Below are 8,649 nucleotides of genomic sequence, written 5' to 3'. Positions count from 1 at the left end.
TTGATCCTATGGTAAAAGATCCATGTGTGAAAAATAATATAGTATAGTCCTATCTGAATATAATTTCGTGTTCATCTTATTTCATTAATATAATTTATACCTCAATTAAAACCATTCTATCTGAAACTAATATATATCTCTAAAATATTCTGTAATTCAGATTTCCATTTATACTATCTCCCTCCTCCCCTTTTCTTAAATCAATGTGATTTTGTGGTATACCTCATTAAATTTTGTTTTTTCTCCCTTCAGTGAAATTCTCCAAGTATTATAACAATGCAAATACAGATGTGGCATATATTAACATACCAGGAAAAATGATAATAAATACATAGGGATCCATGCTACAAAGAGATGCTACAAAGCAAAAGCATAAACCCATGCTACCCTCTTTGTTCGGAATCACTCCCTACAGGAGGCCCCGCCAAAACCCAGTCAGAAAGAACACAAAAGGTCAGCGTGACTTCTCTGAAGGAGGCAGGCACTGTGTCTGGAACTGGGATTAAGGCTAAATACGTAGGGCTGGTTGTGTCAGGCCAGGTATCACGGCGGTATCAGCCCCCAGCGGCGCTGTCTGTCCTGTACGCCTGCTTGCGGAGATGGGCCTCTGTCTCCTCCCGGAAGACCGGCGTCCCCGGGTGCGAGTGAGAGGCCTTGCTCATGGCCTTGGACTGTATGCACATGCGGTGCTGCTCCGGTGTCAGCTTGTGGGCACAGCGCTTCTCGTGCCAGAGGTGGAAAAGGCCAGGGACACGGCTCCGGATCACAATCAGGTCGCCTTGCAGGTGTTTTTGGAAAAGGTGGACGTCTTCTCCACCCCAGTCTTTCACTTCCATGTCAAATCCACCAACGGTCAGCAAATATGATTGATACTCAGAAGTCATTCCAAAGCCAAAATCTCGCCAAAAGCCAGAATCCTTTTTGTGAACCAGTTGCTGCTCCACAGGAGGGGCACATCCTGACTGGCATAAACAATGGCAGGGTTGTAAAGACTGAACACCACAGGGTAAGACACCTTTTCACGTGGCTCAGCATTTAACTGGCAGCTGTTAAGGAACTCATCTGAGAAATATATATCAACATCACAGAAAAACATCAAGACCTCTCCATTGTCCCAAGCTCACACACTCCCATTTAGTCCTCGTCCGCAGTTAAATTCTTCATTCAATGAGATCAAGGTGTAATTGTGAAAATTAGACTCACTTGTGACAGATTCTAGGATGGACTTGACTTTAGACAGTCCTTCTTGGCCAAAATACACCACTGTAAGACGAATCCTCTTGTCCTTATGAATGCATACATCCCTGAAGTTCTGCATGAATTGCACAAATGCTTCAGTTCTTTCAGCTAGCAAGCGGCACAATAATGTTAATAACTAATCTAATGTCAATCGTCTTGCTCTTCACTTCCATGAGAGGTCCAAAGGAGTGGAAGAGGTCACTTTATGGAGTCTAAACTCCATAAAGTCTGCTTCTTAAAGAGGAGTTCAAACTGTGTACCCTTGTCTCTCTCGGTGCAATAATCAACAACTCCCCAGTCTGCAAACCACAGGGGTTGCCAGCAGCCTCCGCCCAGGCACGGTAGGAGCCTGAGGGTGTGCTGACCTACAGGGCTGGGCGGCTTCACCGCCCCCACGATGGGCACACTGCCGTGCAGACAACCCCATAATATTGTCTTATAATCCTTTTGTATTTCTGTGGTGTCAGTTGTCACTTACGTTCTTTCACTTTCAGATTGTATTTATTTGGGTCCTCTTTTCTTCTTGATAAATCTGGTTAAAAGGCTTATCAATTTTGTTCATTGATCTTTTGTATTGATTTTTTTAGACCCTATTTCTCTAATTTCTGCTCTGATCTTTATTATTTTCTTCCTTCTACTTACTTTGGGCTTTGAGTGCTGTTCTTTTTCTAGTTCTTTTAAGTATAATGTTAGATTGTTTATATGAGGTTTTCCTTATTTCTTAATGTAGGCCTATATTGCTATGAATTTCCCTCTTATGACTGCTTTCCCTGTGTCCCATAGATTTGGGGGTCACTGTGTTTTCATTTTCATTTGTCTCAAGGTATTTTTTGATTCCTTCCTTGATATCATTGTCGACCGATTCATTATTTACTAGCATGTTATTTAGTCTCCATGTGTCTGTGTGTTTTTCAGTTTTTTTTCTTGTGATTGATCTCTAGTTTCATACCATTGTGGCCAGAGATGATGCCTCATATGATTTTAATCTTCTTACATTTATTGAGACTTGTTTTGTGTCCTCACATGTGGTCTATCTTGGAAAATGTTCCATGTGCACTTGAAAAGAATATATATTCTGCTGCTTTGGAGTAAAATGCTCTAAAAATATTAATTAAATCCATCTAGTGTAGTGTGTCATTTAAGGCTGCCATTTCCCTGCTGATTTTGTTTGGAAGAAATGTCCATTGGTATCAATGGGGTGTTGGAGTCCCCTATTATGACTGTATTACTGTCAATCTCTCCCATTATGTTGGTTAATATTTGCTTATGTATTTCTGTGCTACTATGTTGGGTGCATAAATGTTTACAAGGTTTATATCCTCTTGTTGGATTGATCCCTTTATCATTATGTAATCTCCTTCTTGTCTCCTATCATAGCCTTTTTTTAAGAGTGCATTTTGTCTGATATATGAGGTCTGACAATTAGGTTCATGAACTCATCCTAGAAAAAGTGCTACATACCTCATTGTTGAATATCATGATGGTCACATTTGAAATACTCCCCTTGGGAAGCTATGCACTGATGCCAGCACCTAGTCCTTTTTCTGGAATGGCCATCAGAACTGTCATCGTATTACCCTTGATGTCCTGAATGTCATCAAAATGTATTCCTTTCAATATTTCCTTTATCTTCGGGTAAAGAAAAAAGTCAGTGGGGGCCCGATCAGGTGAGTAGGGAGGGTGTTCCAATACAGTTATTTGTTTACTGACTAAAAACTCCATCATAGACAGTGCTGTGTGAGCTGGTGCATTGTCATGATGCAAGAGCCATGAATTGTCAGTGAAAAGTTTAGGTTGTTTCATCTAACTTTTTCACGCAGCCTTTTCAGTACTTTCAAATAGTAAACTTGGTTAACTGTTTGTCCAGTTGGTACAAATTCACAATGAATAATCCCTCAATGAATAAACAATGTTAGCAACATTGTTGCAACAAGTTTGTGAACTTAATTGTCAGACCTCATGTATATTGCTACCCCAGCTTTATTCTCATTTCCATTCACATGAAATACCTTTTCTATCCCTTCAGTTTCAGTCTGTGTGTGTCTTTTGATCTGAAATGAGTCTCTTGTATATAGTACAGGTATAGGTCTTGTTTTCTGTTATCCATTCAGCTACCCTATGTCTTCTGATTGGAATGTTTAATTTGTTTACATTTAAAGTAATGTAAAGTCTTCCCAGAGAGTTGGGAAGATTGTTGAGGTTAAGCTGTTGTTTTCAAACTTTCTGGCCTCAGAATTTGTTTACACTCTTAACAGTGATTGAGGACCCCAAACAACGTTTGCTTTTGTGGATTCTACCTAGAAATAGTTATCGTATTAGAAGTTAACACTGTGACATTAATATCATTTCATATTAACTCATTTTAAAATGACGTTAATAAACCATTACATATTGAAATATAATAAAATCTTTAAGACAGCATCTATATTATCCAAAATTTAAAAAATAGTGATAAGAGTGTCATTGTTTTACATTTTTGCAATTTCTTTAATGCTTGTCTAAACTGCAGAACTGGGTTCATGTATATGCTTCTGCATTTAGTCTGTTGGGATATTTTGTTTAGACTGAAGTAAATGCAGAAAATCTGGCTTCATGAGGATATGTCACTGGAAAAGGTAATACTTCTTAGATCCCTTAAAAAAGCTTAGGACCCCAGGTGTCCTTGGACCATACTTTGAGAATTACTGAGATGAAGTAATATATAGCTACAAAATATTAAAAACCAACAGAGAAAGCCAAATTTGATTCCTTTTATTGTGGAGTGAAACAAAAAAATTGTGTCAATAAACATTTTATATATGTTTTGAAGACTCAATTTAACCAGCTTATAGAGCATGTTTTGTTATACTGGTACCTGTATGCTTCTGTTTAAAATGAGGGCCCAGGATGTAAATCTTGTTTATACAATTCTGAGAAAGAAGAGTGTTCTATCCAATATCATACATAAAACACCCACTGTATGCTTAATTTCAGAAAAGAAAATGCCTTTAGTTAAAAGTAATGTCATATATAAATGAGATACATGTGAAAATTTTCCATCTCCCCCTTCTCATCACAGCCATTCTGAGCAAGGCCCTTTGGAAAGAAAAATAATCTTTTTAGGAAATGTTTTTCTTATTAAAAATATATGTAAATATATACACACATCTACACCCAAAAAATGTCTTAGGAAAAATACATTTTCTGTTTAACTGACCTGGTAGTTTGTTTAAAGAAAACATGCAGGCTTGGGCCTGTTTTCACATTTAATTATGATTTAGTATAGTGTATGCAGTTGAAGGAGGCTTGATGTGGCATAAAACAGAGCCTGGCAGAGCACACAATGTTTCATGAAGCCCTTGGAATATTCCCAGGGCTCTTGTATGCTGGTTGTAGCCTGCTAATTCATGGTTGGGCCCACAAATGTTTTGAAGGGACATTTGCTTTGCTTAGATATGTCAAATCACATCCTATGCAGTAGGGATGAGGGAGTGTGGGACTCTTCCTCTCTCTTGTTTTGATTGGTTTTGTTAAGGCACACAATATCACAGCTAGTTTATTAATATCCTACTGCTGCTATAATTTAGTGACTTAAACAATGCAGATTTAGTATTTTGCAGTTCTGTAGGTCAGAAGTCTGCAACAGGTTGCATTGGGCTAAAATCAAGGTGTCAGCGTGGCTGCCTTGCTTTATAGAAACTCATTTTCCTTACCTTTTCCAGCTCCTAGAGGCCAACTGCATTCTTTGCCTCATGTTCCCTTCCTTCATTTTCACAGCCATCATTTTCAAAGCCATTAGTGTAGCATCACTCTGAGCCTTTTTCTGACCTCATCTAGGAAAGCTTTTCTGTTTTTAAGGACTCATGTGATTAGATTGGGCTCACTCAAATAATTCATAATAATTCTTCCATCTCAATGTCTGTGCCCTTAATTACATTTGCAAAGTCCCTTTTGCTATGTAAAGTAACATCTTCTCAGGTTCCAGAGACTAGAGCACAGACATCTTTGGAAGCCATTTTTCTGTGTAATACATTCACCTTAACTCTCATTGACTTTAGTTTTGCTAACCTTTACTTTTAAATCACCAAAGCAAAAATGGGAGGCTAAAAAGGAAGAAGAAATATAGAGAAAAATAATATTGACATCATCAACTGCAGTCTAGATATCACATATTTAAAAATCTATTACCCACATATATTTAGGTTAAACTAATAGAAATCCATAATTAATTGTGCTTATTTTATAATCAATTTTACTGTAAGAAATACAAATGTCTGCACTTCACAGTCAGCTCATGTATCATTTGATCCACTGGCTGTTATGGAGATCACCCATTTTAAGTAAATATTAGGTAGTATATGGCTCTACATAAGATGATGTGATGTGAATGGGCATGTGTTCTGATGTCTATTATTCCTTAAAAATGTGTCTTTTCCTTTTGTTGCTTTGCTTTAGCTTGAACTCTTACTTCATCTCCTTGTGCCCTATAGAACTTTTCAGATGTTAGACTGACACACATTTTATATACATATTAAAATGTCTCTAAAAAAAAGGAAACTTTATTTCCTACTCTTTTCAAATTGTTGAAATCAATATAAATTGTATGAAATCATTGTTAGACAAATTTTAGAAAGTTACCTTAAGTGAATTAACATTATTTAGAGGCTGTATTCAATCTGAAAAATATGTATGCTATTTTCCCCAGCTTTATTGAAGTATAATTGACAAATAAAATTGTAATATATCTAAAATGTCCAATGTGATGATGACTTGATATATGTATATGTTGTGAGATGATTACGACAATCAAGTTGCTTAACACATATATCACCTCACATAGTTACCTTTTTAATGACAACAACCCCTAATGTCTACTCTCTTAGCACGTTTCAAGTATATAATACAGTATTATTAACTACAGTAACCAAGCTGTACATTAGATGCTCAGAACTTATTCATCTTAAAACTGAAACTTTGTACCCTTTGACCAATATCTCCTCATCTCCCCTTTCCTCTCACCCTGGTAACCATTCTACTTTCTGTTTCTATGAGTTTGACTTTTTTTTTTTTTTTTTTGGATGTTCCACATATAAGTGATACCATGCAGTATTTGTCTTTCTCTGTCTGACTTATTTCACTAAGCACAATGACCATCATGTTCATCATGCTGTTCAAAGTGGTAGGATTTCCTTCTTTTTCATGCATGTTAAATATTACATACACAATTTAATAGATCTAAGCATTATATGTAGTTCACCAGTCTAAAAAATATAATATTAATTTACTAGATGTATCAGGTATAAACCACACATAAATTATAAAATCATCATTATTTTATATATACATTATTATAATTGATTGTCAATGCAGAAATCTTCTGGTTGTTGTCATACACATAGAGAGGAGTGTGAGTAGGGGCAGGTTACCTAGATCTTCTGAATGAGATTATATTTATTATATTAAAATGCAAGTTAATCTAGCTTGGGTAAAAAAAAACCACCACTTGCATATTTGTGAAAAGGGAAAGGAAAAAAACTAGACCTTAGCTAGACTATGGAACTTAAATGCTGTAGGTCTCTGTTTCTCTCTTCTTTTCTCTGTCAGTTCAGAGCGCTCATACTGCAGACTGGCTTCCTCTGTTAGGATACATGGTTACTGGGCATTCCTAAGTCTTACCACCTCTGACACCCACCCACTCCAAAGGACTGATCCTCTTATTTCTATTTCAGAAAAATTCCAAAGGATCATTCTGATTTGCTCTGCTTGGGTCAGGTTCTCTATTAACCAAAAACGAAGGTAAAATAAGTTTTGGGAGAAGCTAATGAGGAAAGTAGATTCAGGGAGAAGTGACTGGCTTGTTTTGAACCTGTTGCTTTTGGAGACAATCTAATTGGTAATATTCGACATAGATGGTGAGCTAGATAGACAGTTAATTGTTAGCTGGCTCTATGGAGAGATGATTATAGAAGTGGTGATGATTGAATACATGAAAGGAGATGGATACCTCAGAGAGCACAGGACAATTAGGAAGGACAAGATTCCCTTTTAGAGTCCTGGAAAACAGATCAATAAAGGAAACTTTTGAGGGGAATGCTTTTCCTATATAGTTCTGCATAATTGTAAAGTATAGCATATGAGGTCTGACAATGAAGTTTCACGAACTCATCGTAGAAAGAGTGCTCCATACCTCGTTGCTGAATATCACTATGGTCACCTTTGAAGTACTCCCCTTGGGAAGCCATGCACTAATGCCAACACCTAGTCCACCCTTCAAAGTAATTTTGGAACTTTTTTTCTGGAATGTTCTATCATCAGAGCTGTCATCGTATTACCCTTGATGTCCTGAATGTCATCAAAATGTATTCCTTTCAATATTTCTTTTATCTTCAGGTAAATAAAGAAGTCATTGGGGGTCAGATTAGGTGAGTAGGGAGGGTGTTCCAATACAGTTGTTTGTTTACTGGCTAAAAACTCCCTCACAGACAGTGCCGTGTGAGCTGGTGCATTGTTGTGATGCAAGAGCCATGAATTGTTGGCAAAAAGTACAGGTTATCTAACTTTTTCACGCAGCCTTTTCAGCACTTCCAAGTAGTAAACTTGGTTAACTGTTTGTCCAGTTGGTACAAATTCAAAATGAATGATCCTTCTGATATCAAAAGAGGTTACAATATCATTTTGTCTCTTGATTTGGACTGATGAGACATTTTTGGTCATGGAGAATTGTCTGACTTCCATTGTGCACTTTGACTCTGTTTCAGGGTCGTACTGGTATACCCATGTTTCATCACCAGTGATAACATGGCCCATAACATTGCCTTGCCTCTCCAAAAAGTTTTGGCAAACTTTGACTCTCCTTTGATTTTGTTCATCAGTGAGCTCCTTTGGGACCATTTTTGCACACAACTTTCTCATGCCAAGATTTTCAGTTAAGATTTTCCTGTTTCTCTATCGATGTTTACTTGGTCTGCAATGCTTCTCACAGTCAGCCAATAATTTTGATGCACAATTTGACAAATGTTTGCAATGTTTCATCAGTTCTGTTCGTTTCTGGCTGCCCTGACCTCTCTTCATCAGTGATGTCTCTTCCCTAAAAAAAAACGTTTAATCCATTTGTACACTGCCATTTTCTTCATGGCATTATCCTCATAAACTTGGACTAACATGTGCCTGATTTCACTTCTACTCTTGCCAAGTGTAACAAGAAATTTAATATTTGTTGCTCTAATTCAAGCTCAGACATTCTCCCGATGACACACAAAAACACGCAACAATAATGAACGCCACTCAGCAAGACACCGACACATGTCAACACGAACATAGTTGTGAGTATATAACAACTGATATACCAAGGTTACGAAACCTTACCGAACTGTTTGTACAGTGCTGCCAATGTAAGCACATGGTGGCAAGTTCACAAACTTAATTGTCAGA

The 8,649-nt window shown here is 37.2% G+C and overlaps 1 pseudogene; it reads right to left on the bottom strand.

The window, feature by feature from the left end:
- Positions 1-554: 554 nt before the first annotated feature.
- Positions 555-5,014, bottom strand: LOC141570175 (chondroitin sulfate N-acetylgalactosaminyltransferase 2 pseudogene; annotated as a pseudogene).
- Between the last annotated feature and the right edge of the window lie 3,635 nt (positions 5,015-8,649).

This window comes from Rhinolophus sinicus, chromosome 17, assembly GCF_057876585.1.
Source record: "Rhinolophus sinicus isolate RSI-liver-muscle chromosome 17, RSI-T2T, whole genome shotgun sequence".
NCBI lineage: Eukaryota > Metazoa > Chordata > Mammalia > Chiroptera > Rhinolophidae > Rhinolophus > Rhinolophus sinicus.
This window is presented reverse-complemented; position numbering and strand designations above follow the sequence as displayed.